Here is a 20,165-nt window from a genome sequence, read left to right on the forward strand (position 1 = left end):
CAGGACCTTCCATCCATTAATCATCGCCCTATTCCCGCACTAATATATGCGGACGACTCCGTGATTTTAGCTAGAACACCAATCCAATTGCAGAATCAGCTTAACAAATACTGTAAATTTATGGCATCGTTGGGTTTAAAAGGGAACATTAGAAAAACCTATGTCATGCACACAGGTCCTGGGTCAAAGAAACCAAAATCAATTTACATTGATAAAATCAAGTTGTAATGTACTAAGGTCTATCCTTATCTGGGCATCTTGGTGGATGATAAACTGTGTTGGAAACAGGCCATGAGTAGCAAGAAATTACTTTTCCAAAGAGCTACTTCTGCGCTAGTCTCCTTTTCGAGGAAATTGGGAAAGCCAGCCCCAGCAGAACTATTAAAAATTTACTACGCAAAGTGTCATAGCATAGCAGTCTATGGGGCAGGGGTCTGGGGTTATGCCGACATAGACAAACTACAACTGGTCGAGAACGGATTTGTAAGATACTTATTGGCAGTACCCCAAAGTGCACCTACGTACGGCTGCCACATTGAGTTGGGCATGGACTACTTAATTGATAACATTAGATCCCAACCCATTCTTTTGTGCCACCGAATCTGGACGAAGACCCAGTGCCATCTGACTCGCTCACTTATAACGGACTGTCTGGGCCTGGCAAACTGGTCAAAAATCCCATGGCTTACATACGTGAGAAACTTTTTCAGAGACTTGGACCTTATTTCTTATTTTGCAGAGCCCTCTGTCCTGATGGACATTACAAGGAAAGATCTAAAAAAGCTATGTTTAAGTCATCTAAGGGAATTGCGCCTATCCCAAGAATTGCATAAACCCTCGAATGTCCAGATTTTAACAGTACAAAATGCACCTGGTATCCAACCGTACCTAACCTTTCACCTAAATTCATATGAAAAATATCTTTTGACAAGATTTCGACGTAACTCTTTTTTTCGCATAGTCTCATTTCCAAGACAGCAGGACTGGTCACCCATTATTATGAAGTGTCCCTGTGACGGTACATCTGCCCAGTCGACGCTTCATGTAGTGTTGTTCTGCAAATATTATGAGTTCCCCCGCAAGCGTTGGATCATTCCATTGCTGCGTACAATGGGTTTGAGATCTTGCTGTCCTGCTTACTTGGCGTTGCAATATTTGGAATCTGAATATATTGCAAAGTGTGTAGCTAGCTTTTTAAATCATGTATAAAATATCGCTGTAATTTTGACTAATGCAATTTTAATCACTCTAATTTTCACATAGCGTGTCAATGAATTTTATTTTGTAAGAACACTTTATGCAATAATTACTTTTAAAATTGTATCGTGTATTGATTTTTCCCGCTGTCGTTCTTAACTGTTTTTATATTGTACTATTTACTATTATACAAACCTTTTATGGTTCCAAAATAAGGTAACCGAATAAAAGTTATTTGACTGACTGAGTTGACCGTCGCTGTCCATGGTATTCCGCCTCTGAACGCACCCGCCTCAGGACGCTTCTGTATTGAAATTGGGTGGGAGGCTGACCATCCTGGTGAAGCGTCAAGTACCCTGGTTGTTTGGGACAACACATCATATACGCTCCAAGCAGCTCTATCGGGCAACACTAGATGTCCCCCAATCTGGTCAAACAGACTACTGTGCTTTTCCCCAGTTGATCTGTTTTCGAATGCCTCACTGTCAGTTAGGCCACATTTTGACTCATCTTGGGGTCACCCAACCTTAATGCCCTATATGCTGGGCCGTTCTTTGCTCTTGCCACTATCTCGAAAGCCCTGAATGTCCCAAAAAATGATAGGGAAAAGTGGTGGACAATAGTAGCTCCTCCTACTGTGAGCTACAGATGACGGTGAGTGCCCCTACCAACCCCTTTAGTATGCTCAAATCAATTGGTGCTCTTTGGTCAGATGTCTTCATCCCTCCCCCCTTGCCTAGCCCATCCCTTCAGTGCTGCTCTTAATGGAAAACCTGCAGTGGGATCCTCCTCTCCTGTCAGCTTCATCAAATGAGCGATTGCCACCAGGTGTCTTGAAACCCATGCATGTGATTTGCCATTGTCTTTGGACCATAGCACAAATTGCTGCACTCTTCTGACGGGGCTGGCCCTCCTCGGATTCCAGGGAATCAGTCACTGACGTAAACATGCGGTAACACGCCTGGTATCTGGCTCGTGTCCCAGGGGCCAATGATAATGCTCCTAAGGCCAAAGTGCTGTTGTTCTACTGTACTATGGGCCACCATTCTGCATTGAAGGGTGTCATCTCCTCCATTGCATAGGGTTAAAATGACTGGAATCTCATCCACTAAAAACGAGAAAGAGCATCATTGACTATATTCTTCACCCTTTGGACATGGCATGAGCGAAATTCTATATTTCTCAATAGACACCCTATCACCAATTCCCTCAACAGCCCCACCAAGACCAGGCAACTCACAGATTGGCAATTCATGGCCTGCACCACAGCCATATTGTCTGACCAGAATGGGATCCTTCTGCTAGCTAGCACTTGCAGCCATAGATGGAGTGACAAAACAATTGGGAACATTTTCAGAACAGTTAGGTTTTTTATAATCCCATGCTACATCCATGTGTTAAGCCATTTCACTGCGCACCACTCTCTGCCCAGAATGTCACCAAAACCCTCTCTCCCTGATGCATCAGTGAACAACTGAAGCTGCTGACTGCTGCACCACGGTGAGTGCCACAACACAGCCCCATTGAATTCATTCAACAAGGACAGCCACATGCACAGGTAAACTTTCAGTCCACCACGAAGGGGCATCAAGTGATGGACCTTTGTTACTTTTACAGTTGCCCTAGCTAGCCACATGGCAAAGATTCTCCCAGGTGGTATATTTCTAGCTGCAATGTTTAGCCTGCCCAGCAACCTCTGGATTGTGTCTAGCGTAGCTTTGTTCTTGCTCAGAATCTGAAGCATGTCAGATTGGAGAACATCAACCTTATTTTTCGGCAGTACACACATCCCTTCTGTGGAATTAATTTTAATGCCCAAGCATGTCAAACACTCAGTTGGTCCCTGAGTCTTCTCTGGAGCCAAGGGCACCCCTATTGACTGATTAAGTTGCTGTAATGAGGGTTTTGCTGCACTCACTGGAACCTGCCTTACAGGTGAAGAGGAATTCATCTAGATAGTGCAATGAGCTCCCTAGGGGTTGCTCTGCCTCAATGCCCACTCCAGGAGCCATGTAAAAGTTTCAAACAGGGAACATGACACCACACAGCCCACAGACATGCATTTATTGTAGAAATACTAGCCAATCCGACTGCATGTCTAGCAGGTGAAAACTATCAGGATGGCCTGGGAGGAGGCGGAAGCGGACTCAATATTTGCTTTTGTCATAGGAGCACCTTTGCCGGCTGCTTGAACCAAATCGACTGCCCCGTCAAATGAAGCATAGCAAACCCAGCACACTCCGTCGTCCAGGTAGTCCTTCACTGATGACCCCTTGGGTCATTGGAAGGGGTGGCTGTTCCTTTTGCCAAATGGCACTCCTTCTCCAACTTCTCCCTGACCACCCCCAGTGCTTCTATGGCTGGGAGTAAATTATTGGCCTTTCTGGTAAACTGCGGGTCTAGAATATGGAATCCTATAACCCTCACTAATACCTTTGAACACCAGTTCATGCTCTGCTGACCTAGGGTAGTCTTTAAGGATGAGAGCTAAGGTACTAAAGGATGTGGGAGATGGTGCTAACATGGAGTGTTGCGACTCAATATAATTAAGGCTGCTTTGCACCGGCGCTGGCACCTTTTGGTTTATCAGTCTTGCTTCCTCTGCTGCAGTTAGTTGGCAGGTGCTATCCAGCACACTTGGAGCAAATGTGAGAGAATTTGAATGTGGTGCTCCAAGAGCATGCCCCAGTGTTGAATACTTTGCAGGTGTTGTTGGTCTTATGCTGATAGCCCTCCTCCCCTTCTGTGGGCTCCTGCCCAAAAGGAATGCCTAAACTGCTATTTAAAATAGTATGGCTTTATCTGTTTGTGCTTAACGAAGGGGGAATCTCTGCTTGGTTGGCTGCTGCCATTACCCACATACCGCAACCACTGTTCACTTTCCCGATAATCCCATGACATCTCAGGTGCCTGCTTCATCTTCTGTCTGAACTCTCTGCCACAATCCAGCCAACCCATGCCCCCATTATGCTTATATTCCACATTAACTACCCGGTTATACTTGCAGAGGACCGGCCCCTGTTCAGGGAATTTCTCCATGATCACCGTGGATAACATGGCAAATGCCTCTAACTGTTGTCTATTGTCTACTCTGGCTTAACCTTCCTTTTCCACTTATGCTTATCCACCTGTTTACTTGACACCATTAGGTTTGCACCATCCTTGGTAAATGTAAGCAATAAAATGTCAATGAAATCTCTGTTCCAAATTCTCTCTCTGGCTTCTAAGGGAACTCTTCATGCCAGAGATGACCTTCCTGTCAGCACGGGAGGATCAGACCTGATCAAAACACCCTTGTTACACCCATGCCTGAACCCTCCGTTCCCAAAGAGGAGGACTTGCCCTGTACCTCTGGAGGAGGACAGCTGTCCTGCCCCCACTCCTGACTTGCACTTGCTTGCTTGGTGCTGGGACCCTGTTCCTCCATGCCCAACCCAAGAAACGCCTTTGAGAAGGCCATGAAGCTCTGCATTGCTTCCATGATCTTACCCAGTCCTTCTTGCAGCACCTGACTCGATGCTTCCGTGGTGAGGCTGGGCTACCTTCTGTGTGGGTTGGTTGGTCTGCCTCTGTGCCGTTGGCGTGTAACTCTGTGGCTCATGTTCTTTCCCCTGTGGGGTTACCACTGTTCCCAGCGCATGAGTCATGCCCTTCACTGTCCTTTCTGGCTTTCTTCAATTTACCCCCGGCAGTGACTCTTGACAGTCTCTTCTTTTCGGCAGACAGAACACCACTTTCCTGGCTTTGGACACCAAGGTCAGAATCAGTTTGCTTCATCCTATCAGTTTCTGTCACCTTGAATGTTGCTGACTGTTGCTGCATCTCCTGCATCGCTAACATCTTCCGTGCCCACTCCAGACCTTTTGCCTGCCCCATAGCCATGAACTTGCCCACACATCAGTTTCCTCAGGGCTAGCCTCTGGGGAAAACAAAGAGGGGGAACCGTGGTCTTCCATTGGACCAGGTGTGTGTGGGAGTGAGAGAAATAAATCTGCAATTGAGAGACGACAGCTTTACCATTGTGTACAAGTAAATGTGTCACCAAGGTCATTGACTGTCAGCGTTTGCATAGTAGGCTTGCGCCTTCAATAAGTACTGCAACTTTGAATTGCACAGCTTTGACCATGTCCCAAATTTATAATGGGCTTACTCCTTCTGAAATGTATTCTGACCAAACCAGCCTAGCAACATAGAGATACTCGACATGGTAACATTGGCTTTCATAATGGGCTTGATACTATCTGAAAGTTACTTTGGCTTAAGCCACCCAAACTCATAGCCCGACATGAAACATGGCCAACTTCACTTTCATAATGGGCTTGCACCCTTCTGAAAGTTGCAGAGATTAACTTGGCACCACTGTGGGCCAGCAGCCCCCCCTTCCTTGAGCCCAATACCTGCTGTACCCTTGGTCCTAAGGCTTCTGCCAATGTCTGAGTTGGTCTCCAGTCAGGCCGTCCCCCCTAACCAGCTTTGCCATGTCCCTCCTGATCACGTGTCAGTGGCTGAGTGGTGCCCTAAGATTTGCCACAATCACCTGCAAAATAAAGCAGTCTTCAGTAAAATCATACTATATTTGGATCAGTACCAGCAGATGTCACCTGAAAAAGAGTTGCTTACAAAACATATCTAACCGGGGACCATAATGCCATGTACATGGCAAGCCCCCCCCCACACACACAAAATGCATATATTTATCCTTTAATTCCTATTGTGAGTGAACCGGTAATGGCAGGCAAGCCGTCAGCCATTTGTCTGTGAGGTCTGACCACCCCCTTTGATGTGAGTACCAACCTATTTACCATGTGTATTGTGGCTCACCCCGACCCAATACATAGACACTCGTCGTCTTTATAGACGCAGCTTAGCTATGCCTGAAAAGTTGACTGGTTAGTACAGAACTCCAGAGTGCTACACAACTGCAAGACATATCAGTACGTGACTGGCTGCCTGCCAAACACCATTGTAGCTGGTCCCCTTTCAACTTATCACTGTACCTTCTCTGCAGTGATCCTTCGAGCGCTGAGTCAGCTACATAATTGAGGATGCAGGGCCAGTTCCCCGCTACCGCCTCAACCGTGGTGTATGATATGCATTAACCAGAAAGCATTTGTGATAGCTCATAAATTTTACACCCTAACATTACAATTACCTCCAGCCCAGCCAGCATGTCCGTCTGGTAGGCACTTGTTATTTACCACATGTAACCCATATGCAAGATACAAAACAAAATAACACAATAATGTGTAAAGTCAGCATAATTTAACTACTTAGCCTTGCATTGACAAGTGCTTCCACCTAGGGTTTTTATTTTGAACGGCAAACAGCCGAACGCACTTTAAGCATGTTCCATACCTGCATTCACTATCCCTGACTAACAGCTAAGTAAACTGAGTCAGGCAGACCATGTTACAACTCAATAGATGTGGGAAGGGTATGCCCAGACGTGGGTCCCGTGCTTACTAAGCCACTGGAGTCAAGCTATCCTGGCTGAAGACGGCTGAAAGCCAGAAACCGGTCGTAGGATGCTTGACTCCGGTCCAGGGAAGACATGGCTTGGCAGTTCGGGCTGGACTGTTCCCATGAAGCACGGGGTCAAGACTGATTTGCATTTGGCCATGTCTGAACTGGGGTGGCTTGGTGAGCAAAATAACGATGGATTAAACCCAGATCTGTGTCTGGGGGTGAATGTTTTGCCATTGTGCAACATTCTGTCCATTATCTTGTGTGTTTTACAACTCAATAGATACCATTTCATTTAAAGCTCATGTTTGAATCGCGTCCCGGTCTTTGCAGACTACTAACACCAATCGATGACCAGTATTTTTCTCTTCTCAGACTGGCAACCTTACACACCTCACGTTTGCTCGACATCACTGAAATATCATGCTGTACAGAAAGCAGTATGTTAAATTGAATACAAATACAAACTGGCCCCTGCAGAGTTCATCCACTTGACCCTTGGGCCTTCCATGTGAGATAATCTGATATGCAACAGAGACTTGATATTATTCATTCCCCAGATCTGATAGAGAACAACTTCCCAGACTGCACGTTGTTGCTGTAGCTACCCATCTTTAGGGTTCACTGTAACTCCTTCCCCTTGTATTATATAAAATGCAGTGACTGTCCTTTCGCTTTTATTAATAGGCATACAGAAAACGGAGCTGAGTGTTTTGTGCATTTTACCTTTAGGGAGGCTAAACAGCGCATTTACCCGACTGTGAGAAGGTGGGTTGGTATATGCTGTCCACTAGTTAAAGTGGGCACCTTGTACCAGGCCACACAACCCTTATGATGTATGAGGTCAAAGTTAACCTTTAGAAAGCTATCCTAGTGGTAGCTGTGGAGAGCAGCCTCCAGGCTTCATCTTGAAGGAATGTAAAGCAGCTTGTTTTACCAGAATATCACCTCCTGAATGACTAAATGAAAGGAGAACCACACAGTAGTTATATAACAATATGTATTTGTTAATATAACTATCTCTACTAATCTCTACATGAGATTTGAGCATAAAGCACACAATACTGTAACAATAGAACATTCTTAAGTAGCAAAATGCACAGCGTGCTCCAGGGGCAGACTGAACCATATACTAAAAAAAAGTACAACAATCACGACTTCAATAGACACAGAGCAGGACTCCGTACGAATCGTACAAAGACCGTACGACTCTATTCTCCGCACCATTCTCCCTCGGAATCCACTGTACGCGACATCCGTAAGGTTCGAAGCAGGTTTTCCCGACCCAGCAAGTACGATTCGTGTCGGGTACGCACCGTACGATGCCTTTTTTACGGGAGCCCAAAACGTCCAGAGAAGCAGAGTACGCCTCGAAACAGGCACGGAACAGCTCCCCCGGGTATGGTGCGTATACCCCATAATTACAGGGGTACGGTGCGTACCCCTGCGATCATAGGGTGTACGCACCGTACCCCCACAATCATGGGGTGTACGCACCATACCCCATGATCGCAGGGTGTAAGATGAGTACACCCTGCGATCATGGGGTACAGTGCGTACACCCCATGATCGCAGGGATACGCACCATCCCCCTGCGATCATGGGGTGTACGCACCGTACGGAGTGTATGTGATTGTGTGGTTGTCCGTACGAATCGCCCTTAACTGATGTGGACCGTATGAATCGGGTCCTCATACCCCTGTCTGGATCGCACTCGTCGGGTCGTACGGCATGTTTACGAATCTTACGGTTCACTGTGAGGGTCTGTGTTGTATGGTTTCAGCCTTGCAATTCGTACGGTTTGCGACGATTCGGACGGATTGACGAGATACAGATCGTACTACGCGATTCGGGCGGACGTGTACGATTCGTACGGAGAGGGCACCGGATACGATTCGGACAGATGCTTTTTTTCTCTAATCATAATCGGCCCATTTATGTATGTATGTTTAAATATATTTTAAATTAAATGTATTTATTATATTTGTTAAAATGTATATTAAATCTAAATAATGTTTTAAGTTAATCTTATTATTTAATACATTTACATTAATTTTTATTAAATATAAAAATCAATATTTTGTACATCTATATTTTTACATCAATATTTTTGTTTTAATATTTTTGTATTTACAATTTTAAATATAGGATGTCGATATTTTTTACATCAAAATTATTGCATTGATATTTGTGTATGGGGATATTTTGGGAATCGATATTCTATCAGTGAACCAGGTCATAAGCAGTGCATTGCGTATGGGGGGGGGGAGTTAGTCATAGTTAGCTCAGGTATAACTGCTGAATTTCTATGGTTTTGTGTGTTTAAAATCTGAACCTAACTATGATCTCCCTGTAACCTTTAGGTTTCCCAGTGAATATGTAGGTTTTTAAAATTCTGTACACTAACTATGATGTCCCTGTAATCTTTGTTTTTTTCAATGAATTTCTAAATCTTTTAATGTTATTTCCCTACTATAACATCCCTGTAACCTCTGTATTTTTAGTGAATTTCACTTTTTTTAATATAAATTGCACTCAAATTTTACTCATAAGTTAAATTCACTAATATACATTTTCCAAAGTTTACAAATACATTGCACATATTAAATACTAAAACTGTAACACATTTAATACAGGCTATTTCCATAAGTGTACCACTGCCTGTTGTGTTGGTGTGGCTGGGTGTGTGACTGTGTGGGTGTGTGAGTTGCTATATGGGTTTGTAAGTAGGTGTGTGGGTGTGGAAACGGGTGTGGTAGTGGCTGGGTGGGTGTGTGAGTAGCTGTGTGAGTAGTTTTGTGGGTATATGAGCGGTTTTGTGGGTCTTTGAGTGGCTGTGGTAGTGGGTATGTGAGTGGTTGTGCTGGTGTATGAGTGGATGTGTGAGTGAGTGGGTGTATGAGTGACTGTGTGGGTATGTGAGTGGCTGTGTGAGTGGTTTTGTGAGTTTGTGAGGGGTTGTTTGGGTGTATGAGTGGGCGCATAAGTGGCTGAGTGGGTGTGTGAGTGTGTGGGTAAGTATGTGAGTAGGTGTATGGGTCTGTGAGTGAGTGTATGTGTTTTTTTGTTAAATGGGGATCTCGATCCATCATGGGGCACACAGTGGGTCTAGTGGCGGCGGACCCAGGGATCCTCGCATGCTTGAAAAAGCATTTTTTACTTTTGTTTACATTTTGAAACTTTTAAACATTATTTTCCCCCTGGGTACCGAGTCCTGATACACAAAATGGCGGCCAGAAATTTCCTCTCAGGTTGCAGCCAGCCAATCATGCAATTGCTGTTGGCATGTAGATCCGTGGATCCACTTCTTTAGATATACATACATATTTTTACTTTAATAACTCCAAAAGTACTAAAGAGATTTAGAGCCAATTACAAAAAGCACTCTTTCTGGACCAAGATCTAGCTTTCTGCCAAATTTGGTGTAACTCCGTTCAATGGTGTGGGCTTTAGTCGTGTCTAAAATCTGAATGGGAAAGTGCATGGGGAAAATGTGTTTTGGGACCCCCTTTTTGCTTAGCCCCTTCTTCATGAGTGAACCTGAAAGTTCCCAGACAACAGCTGAAGAGACTGGAAAATAAATTTTGAAAAGTTCGTGAAGATCCGTGAAAGGGCGCCAAAGTTATTAGCAAAGCAAAAAATAGGTCCTAACTATATATATATTCACTGAAAAAACCATAGGTTATAGACCATATATAGTTAGGAATTAGCATTTAAAAAACCTTATTTTACTCACACAAAACCATTGAAATTCCATATATAGTTAGTTGCACTAACTATATATCGCGCACCCGCAATCCACTGCTGATCATGTCACATATTACATCATTCATGACATGGTCAGTGACATCACTGATGACATCACTGATGACATCTCAAATGACATCACTGATGACATCACTGATGACAACATCCAGTGACTGTATGTTTCTGTAAAGTTAAAATATGTCTTACATATTGAAGAATGAGTGGATGTATAAGTGTCTGGATGAAGGATTTAGTAGGTGCGTGACTGACTGTATGAGTGAGTGATTAAATGTGTCTCACTGAATGCATGGGTTAGTGACTAAACTGTCTTAATTTGTGCATCATAATGTCTGTTGTGATGTAAACTGCTGCATGTGTTGATCATTAGCTATACGAGAGGCTATATGTGTTATTGATTGGTTGCCCAAATATTTGTATGGGAGATTGAGTTTGTGTAGGGGTGGCTGGGAGGTGTGTGACTCTGTGCATAGATGTGTGAGCAGTTGATTCACTAGGTGTATGAGTTCAAGAGTGCATGTGGAAACAGCTACATGGGCAGTTGACTGTGTGCATGAGTGTATTGATGAGGGAATGGATATCTCAATGCTACATGTCATAGTAAGTACATATGTAAAACACAGTACATGTGAGAGTTGGCATATATAAATAACTGTGCATGAGAGCCACTGAATGTGTGAGTGGTTGTATGGATCATTGTGAACTTGTATCAGGGATTGTATAAGAGAGTAAATATGTGTTAGTATATGTTTGAATAAGTAAGGTGTGTATAACTGTATAGTTGAAGAAATGGAGGTGAGATTGTTTATTTGCATGACTGACTAGGTGTGTGAGTAACTCCATGGATGAGTGACAGTGTGTGAGTGTCTGTATACACTGAGTGTATCTAAGGTTATATTAGAGTCTGAAGAGGTTTATCGTATTAGCACAAGAATGATGTCAAATGAGATGTCATCATTGATGTCATCAGTGATGTCATTTGAGATGTCATCAGTGATGTCATCAGTGATGTCACTGACCATGTCATGAATGATGTAATATGTGACATGATCAGCAGTGGATTGCGGGTGCGCGATATATAGTTAGTGCAACTAACTATATATGGAATTTCAATGGTTTTGTGTGAGTAAAATAAGGTTTTTTAAATGCTAATTCCTAACTATATATGGTCTATAACCTATGGTTTTTTCAGTGAATTTTCAAGGTTTTGTAAATGCTAATTCCTAACTATATATGGTCTATAACCCATGGTTTTTTCAGTGAATTTTCAAGGTTTTGTAAATGCTAATTCCTACCTATATATGGTCTATAACCTATGGTTTTTTCAGTGAATTTTCAAGGTTTTGTAAATGCTAATTCCTAATTATATATGGTCTATAACCTATGGTTTTTTCAGTGAATTTCAATGGTTTTTTAATAGCAAATATCATACACTGTCGAATGTCAAGTACGTGGTAAGTAAAAACATTTTCGTGTTTATGCACACTGATCTGCTTTGAATGCTGCCCCCCACCCCTCATTTCTATTAGGAGTACTCTCTCTTTGCAGATAGTGAAGGGTAGTTAACGCAGGCCTTTGCCCCCGTTGTAATCCGTCGTGCCTGCTTCTCTCTCCATTTGATTGATTGTTCTCTTTGGTTCATTCTCTATTTACAAACAAGCACAGAGTCGCAATACTCTGTTTAGTCTTTGCAGATAGCGAAAAATCGTGTAAAAAAACAAAAGGAATCGAGCAAAATCAGTAGGCCACTAATGGGATCTCTTTTTGACCTCGCTAAAATAGAAACATTAGGAACAACCTGTTGAAAATAGCAATGTGTATGTACATAAGCGGCGTTCATTTCTGTTCACAGTACCCCTTGTTGATTGTTTGAATTGAGCATTGAATTGTTCGAAGTTGGTTCTCTTAAGGATCTTCTCTGCCTGCAAACGAGGAAGAATAGGAATATTCTCTCTCCCTTTGCAGATAGTGAAGGGTAGGTAACGCAAGCCTTTAACACGTCGTACCTATTTCATTCCTCATTGATTGATTGATTGTCCGAACATTGACTGTTTGGGAATTAGTTCTTTTTGGAGGTATTCCCTGTTTGCAAATAAACGTAGGAAAATCTTTGCAAGTAGTGAAAGGGTACGTAATGCGGACCTTTCTCCCCCGTTGTAATCTGTCATGCCTATCTACTCCCCACTGATTGATGCACCTGTTTCACCCAGACCATTTACTAGAGATAGGTCATCTGGCCCGACCAGAGAGCACCCCTAGTGAAAAGGACATATGCAATAATAACGAAGTGATCACTGTATCCTGTTAACAGAAACTTTAGCATGAAACAACCTGGAAAGAAAAGAATAGGAAAACGAAAATCAGTAGGCCACTGATGAACTTTTTATTAAATAACAAACAAAGAAACGATAACAATACGTAATGATAAAACCTATTACTGTCCTAGAAACAAGAAACGTTAGAAGTAAGCCCGTAATAAGAAACCTGAAAACATCGCCCCTCACTGCCCCAAAACGTGTCTGTCCCACCGCCTGCCACGGCCAAATAACGGCAAACTGGGAAAGATACAAGTCAGCAGACATCCGCCCCATTCTAGAAACTTCCAAAGGGCAACAGGTTTTCGGCTACGCCCAGCCGGAAGCAACACATATAAGGCGGGTCCTGCTGCCACGCCTCGGCCAGGAGATCATCACGTAGGGTGTAGCCGGAGGAGAGGCCGAGGCCAGCGGGACCCGGCCAGGGGGATTGACAACACTGGAGAGTTTCAGGGGGGGGAATGTCCCTCTCCTCGACCCTCCCCTCTCTCTCCCAGTCCGGCCGCGGTGGCCCTTGAGAGTTGCAGGTTGTCCCTCCACACTCTCTCCCGGTCCGGCCACCAACGGCCGGGGGCTGGGGCCGACGGGATCCGGCTGCAGCCGATGAGCCAAGGAACCCGTTCATGGGGCCAGAGCAAAGGGCGTCCGGCCGCCATCCACCGGAGGTGCGGCCCAAAGACGGACGGGACATTTCTTCTTTCTTCAATAATGGCTTTGACAACACTGGGGGGGATGTCTTGCACATGCCTCCGACTCCCCCCCCCTCGTCCTCATCGCCTGGTCCGGCCATAACAAATGTCAAGCGAGACGCCGTGGGGTGCACTGGGAGGGAGAGACGATGCGAACAGGCCTCTCCCGCCTCCCCAGGTTAAGGCTTCCCAGCTGCACCCTCAGCGCTCCAGGCGCCCGGAAAAGGGTTCTTCCACTGTGGCGATGCTGCAACGTCTCGCCCGGCAGGGTGGAGCCCGTCCGCTCATTTGACCCCGCGATCGCCAGTAGCTACCGAACTCTCAAAATGGCGGTCGACCTGGCAAGAGCGGGCCCAGCATAAAGAAATGGCCCGGTCACTGGTTGACTCCACCACCGTAGTCCTCCACGACCTTGAAGATTCTAGAGGAGCCGCGGGAGTCTCCGACCCCCGCAGACACCCCCGATCGGGAATGACTGCCATGATCGCCCGTGGAGTGACGAAACTGTAGCCGCGGGACGTCGGCGCTCCCCTGCTGCCACCAGCCTCAGTTTGAATGACTAGAATCCTGCAGACCTCAGTTCCGGTGAAAGCACAGTGTGACCCGGTAGGAAAAATTGTTGCACCCCCTCCCCTTTTTGACTGATAGTTCAAACCACCGATCCTTTCCTTTGCCCTTTTACCGGAACTATGGACTGCCTCCCCCTCTTTTACATTTTCTAGAGAAAACAAAACATTAACCACTACATTAGCATAGCAGTTGACACCAGAACTGTTTTCAAATTGAAAACCAACAACATCTTCAACAGAATCCTTTTTGTTTCTGCTGTGACCCTGCTACAGCACAGGCATTGTCCCCAGCAGTAATTCTGCAATGCCGATAAGTATAGCTGTGGTGCCTACTGGACTCACTCACCCCCGCGGCACCCCACGCCGTTATTTGCTGGGCGGCAACTTACTAGACATCACCTTCGTGACATCCAGATTTCAGCGCTTTCTGCTGCCTTGGAACTATTCGCACAACAGACCGCTACTGACAATCCACCCCCCGGGACGCCCCAAGCCGGATACCCAAATCAGTGCGGCACCCAGGCAACATCTTCTGAATTTTCATAATTTGAAAGAACTAGTAACCTGTCCTCATCAGGAATTTCCTCATGAAAAGTCTGCAATGATGATTCTTGTAACTCTATGGTCTCCAAACATTCGATAAATTCGCCATCAAGAGATTGATCAAAAAAATCATTCAAGTCATCTCCTCCTTGTGAGAATATTTCATTATTGGTGCTGTCAATTTCAATAAATGTATTGGATAATTCAAAAGAAATTGCCACGGTCTCTTCGTTGTTTAAATGTTTTTACTGTTTTTGTTTTGTTGTATATATTTATAAGTTATTAAAGTTTTATAATCCTACTACTTTGTTGGAGTGCTATATATTTTTAATATGACACATAATTGTAAAAACTTTGATGTACAAAGAGTCATCCCTGGAATCTTCCGCTTCAGGCTCGGTCCCCTCCCCAATCACAATACAGGATGGTTTTCAGATAGTAGGAACACGTGTGGTGTGACGGATCTCATCGGGTGTGGGCCTTGATCTACTATAACTCCTTTGAAGAGGGGTGATTCTTTACAGCTGGGGCCATAAACTACATCTGCAGGGCTAGCTGATAGCCTGGACAATCGGACACAGAGGAAGAGGAGTGTCAGAGGGTGCGGTAGTGAATAGGGCGAAAGGGAGGTGTCGGCCGGGCACAGAGTGTGATTCTCAAGGAAGAGCAGCGCAGATGGGGGGAGGTTTATTGCCCATGCATAACACAGAGAGCGGGGGTGACCAGTGCCTGGGGAAGATGCTTGCGAAGGTGGGGAGCCATGCTAAGGATCGACAGCGTGCAGAGAGTGGGTCTGGTCAAGGCATCTAAAATGGCTGCCGTGCACGACAAAAGTGTGGCATTTCAAAAAAGGCAAGATGGCGCAGACAATGTTTTTCAACACTTCCTCATTTCCTTCGAATCGAACGTTAACAGACGTTGGTGCATATTACCAAAGTTAAGCGATATTTATCGCTAACGATGCTTAGCAACGAATTTTTTACCGCTAAGCATCATCAGAAATTATCGAAGATAAACCTTGCTATTATCAAGGTTTATCGCAAATGCGATAAAAAACGGCCGCAATGCATGAATATCGCTAAAAAGTCAGCGATATTCATGCATTACCGAGCTAATGCTCTTAGCCATGTTATCCACCTCCCATTGGATAACATGGCTAAGAACTGCTCAGGGCAGGTGTTAGTTTTTGGAGATATTCGCGCTTAGCGCGAATATCTCCAAAAGTTGGTAATAGGAGATAGATATCTTGCATGTTGTAATGCAAGTTATTGTGGTATATGGAACTCATACCATAATCTCTCAGGAAAGCAGAAACTGATCCTTTTGGGACCGCCTGAGAAGGCCTAGGAGGTGAGGGGTACTCTACTTTGCCCCCTTTTCACGTTCCGAACTATTTTTTTTTACTCTCTTCTGTAATTACACAAAATGGCAGCGATAAGATGCATCAGAGACAGACAGTGAGAGAAAGGAGGCCGGAGATGAAGAAGAGATGTCAAATACACATTGGAGATAATATAGTGGGAGAAGGAAAGTAAATATGAGTAAACTTACCATGTAACATAAAAATGTTGCACTCTATACTATAAGTCTCATTTTATACTACAATCACTTCGCTACAACCTCATAAATTAAAAATGAAAATGAATAATGTCTCAAACAATTTTTCATTTCTAAATATAAATTTATTCTTCTGAATTTTCAAAATTTGAAAGAACTAGTAACATGTCCTCATCAGGAATTTCCTCTTCAATCATCTCATCTGGAATCTCCTCATGAAAAGTCTGCAATGATGATTCTTCTAACTCTATGGTCTCCAAACATTCGATAAATTCGCCATCAACAGATTGATCCAAAAAATCATTCAAGTCATCTCCTCCTTGTGACAATATTTCATTATTGGTGCTCTCAATTTCAATACATGTAGTGGATAATTCAAAAGAAATTGCCACGGTCTCTTCATTGTGAGCCATTTTATTTTGAAATTGCTTACTGTAAATTGCAGAAAAAAATAATCACTTTCATTTATCGTTTTTAGTAATACATAATATAAAACTAACTTTATCAAGTATTTAGTATAACAGAAGGACTGTAAATAAATAACAGAAAACATTTTTCAAATTATCTTCAAGTGTACAACATAGTTCCCCTTACAAATTAACAACTCACCTTTTTAAAAGTAGGAGAAGTGTTAGTACTGTGTAAATCAAACACCAGCAATTGACCACCAAAAATTCCTCACAAATGTACCTCAGACAGTAGTATCACAAAATGGCTGTGGTTTCCTCTCATTTTAGATATATACATAACCAATTAACTTTCATCACACACAAATACAAAACCAAAGTAACATTTTAATTGGTTCTAAATTTCAACACTTTCAAATGTGTTTTCCCCATGCAATTTTCCATAGGACATTTAGATACGTCTACAGCCTGAATGGCAGAACGGAATTACACCAAACTTGGCAAAATGGTACTTCAAACCTAAGAGGTCAGGGAGGATCTACTATGCCCCCTTATGGTCATTTGCCCCTTCGCTTTGGCCTCCTCTTGTCTCTCGATCCTACCGAGAGACAAGATGGCGGCCGCTACGGACTGTTTGGAATGTTTACAGACGCCGGAGAACCAATCAGCTTCGCAAAGCTCCGTAACGCGAAAAGTACGCGAAGCGGAGCGCTGTTACAGATATATATCTTTTTTTGAACGTTAATTTCTCAAAATCCACTGGAGCACATATATTGAGACCTAGCAAAGGCACATCGGGCTACCAGTCCCTACAATTTTGCCAAGTTTCGTGCAAATCCATTCAGCCGTTCGATTATTATTATTTTTTTTTTTTGTGCCCCGCGGGGCCCTTTTAAAACCTCCACATCAAACCTAGAGGGTCATGGAGGATCTACTATGCCCCCTTATGGTCATTTGCCCCTTCGCTTTGGCCTCCTCTTGTCTCTCGATCCTACCGAGAGACAAGATGGCGGCCGCTACGGACTGTTTGGAATGTTTACAGACGCCGGAGAACCAATCAGCTTCGCTTCACAAAGCTCCGTAACGCGTAAAGTCCGTGAACCGGAGCGCTGCCTGGTCCGCTGTTACAGATATATATCTTTTTTTGAACGTTAATTTCTCAAAATCCACTGGAACACATATATTGAGACCTAGCAAAGGCACATCGGGCTACCAGTCCCTACAATTTTGCCAAGTTTCGTGCAAATCCATTCAGCCGTTCGATTATTATTATTTTTTTTTTTTTTGCCCCGCGGGGCCCTTTTAAAACCTCCACATCAAACCTAGAGGGTCATGGAGGATCTACTATGCCCCCTTATGGTCATTTGCCCCTTCGCTTTGGCCTCCTCTTGTCTCTCGATCCTACCGAGAGACAAGATGGCGGCCGCTACGGACTGTTTGGAATGTTTACAGACGCCGGAGAACCAATCAGCTTCGCTTCACAAAGCTCCGTAACGCGTAAAGTCCGTGAACCGGAGCGCTGCCTGGTCCGCTGTTACAGATATATATCTTTTTTTGAACGTTAATTTCTCAAAATCCACTGGAACACATATATTGAGACCTAGCAAAGGCACATCGGGCTACCAGTCCCTACAATTTTGCCAAGTTTCGTGCAAATCCATTCAGCCGTTCGGGCTAAAAGTGAGGCCAACCGCCCTATGGAAAACTCAATGTTAAAAACACGTTTTGGGACCCCCCTTTTTTCTCGGCCCCCCCTTGACGAACCCCCCCCAAATTTTCAGGGGCTGCTCAGAAACAAAATGTTAAATTTTCCTGAAAATTTCAGCCAATTCCGTCCACAAACGCCAAAGTTATTAGACATAGAATTTTCAAAAATCCCAATAAGAAAAAATCCTAACTATATATACCTACTGGCGACCGCCAGTAGGTAATATATATATATTACCTACTGGCGGTCGCCAGTAGGTATATATAGTTAGGACCTAGTTACCATAGGAAATCCGCAACATTCTTTTGGGAATTTGCGTGTAATTTTCCAAAATTTTGGCCAGCTCAGTTCTGCTCCTTCCCTGAAAGTTTTGGGGGGATTCGTCAAGCGGGGGCCTAGAAAAAAGGGGGGTCCCAAAACGTGTTTTCCCCATGTTAATTTCCATAGGACGATTAGACACAGCTACAGCCCAAACGGCTGAACGGAATTACACCAAACTTGGCAAAATGGTAGGGACTTGTATGCAGAAGTGCCTTTTCTATATCTGGTGAAAATACCTCCAGTAGTTCCTGAGAAAATCAAAAGAGAAAAAATATATATATCTATAGCAGCTTACTGTAAGCTTACTGTAAGCTTACCTTTCCAAGCACGAGCTGAATGCTAATTGGCTGTCAACTGTCTGTCAACACTCCAAACCAGAAAGTGTTGGCAGCCATCTTGTGCCTCGGTAGACTGAGCCACAGAAAAGCAGAAAAACAAACGTGTACAACTCAAAAAGGGGGCAGCGTAGAAGCACCATGACCCCCTAGGCCTGCTCAGGGGGTCCCACAAGGACCCCCCAGGCCCAAACCTTTTCTTTTTCTTTTTAAATCGCGGGGTACGCGTACCGTACAGTGTACAGTAAGCTTACTGTAAGCTTACTGTACTCTGTACGGTACGCGTACGGTGCGCGTACCCCGCAATTGGGGGGGTCCTTGTGGGACCCCCTGAGCAGGCCTAGGGGGTCAGGGTGATTCCCTTTGCGTGGTTTGCACCTTTATTTCACTGCTTTCTTGTGCCTTGGTTCTACCGAGGCACAAGATGGCTGCCAACACTTTCTGGTTTGGAATGTTGACAGACAGTGGCAGCCAATCAGCATGCCTTCCCGAGAAAGCTGCATGCTCATTGGCTGTCAACACTTTTAACCAGGAAGTGTTGGCATCCATCTTGTGCTAGTGTTGACAGACAGTGGCAGCCAATCAGCATGCCTTCCCGAGAAAGCTGCATGCTCATGGGCTGTCAACACTTCTAACCAGGAAGTGTTGACATCCATCTTGTGCTCGATAGACAAAGGCAAAAGAAAGCAAAAAAACAAACTTGAAGAACACAAAAAGGGGGCAGGGTAGATACACCCTGACACCCTAGGCCTGTCCAGGTGGTCCCACAAGGACAAAAAAGGACCAATTTTTTTTTTTAAACCTGGTCTGCTTTTTAAAAAATTACCCCCCGGGGGGACCAAATCGCGGGGGCATAGTGATAAAGAAGTGTGGGGGTCCACAATCCCCTGGCTTATACAATGCAGCCCCCTGGCTTATACTGGAGGCTCCTGGTGGCCTAGTTGCCCCCAGGGACCCCCAGTATGCAAGGGGAATTAGTTCCTCCTCTGCAAACGCGCAGGGGTTGCGCTGCAGAGTGTTATAAAAAGGGGGCGTGCCCTCTGAACACCTGCATACAAAAATGTAGTAAATCAGTATAAAAAAAATGTATACATTTAAAAAATTGTCATTTAAAAAACCTTGGAAATTCAATTAAAAAACCATAGGTTTCAGGCCTTATATAGTTAGGAATTAGCATTTAAAAAACCTTGCAAATTCACTGAAAAAACCATAGGTTTCAGGCCTTATATAGTTAGGAATTTGCATTTAAAAAACCTTGCAAATTCACTGAAAAAACCATAGGTTTCAGGCCTTATA

The 20,165-nt window shown here is 44.2% G+C and overlaps 1 pseudogene; it reads right to left on the bottom strand.

Moving 5' to 3' along the window:
• Positions 1-3,743: 3,743 nt before the first annotated feature.
• Positions 3,744-5,073, bottom strand: LOC144773848 (uncharacterized; annotated as a pseudogene).
• Between the last annotated feature and the right edge of the window lie 15,092 nt (positions 5,074-20,165).

The sequence above is a fragment of the Lissotriton helveticus genome, chromosome 8, assembly GCF_964261635.1.
Source record: "Lissotriton helveticus chromosome 8, aLisHel1.1, whole genome shotgun sequence".
In the NCBI taxonomy this organism is placed as follows: domain Eukaryota; kingdom Metazoa; phylum Chordata; class Amphibia; order Caudata; family Salamandridae; genus Lissotriton; species Lissotriton helveticus.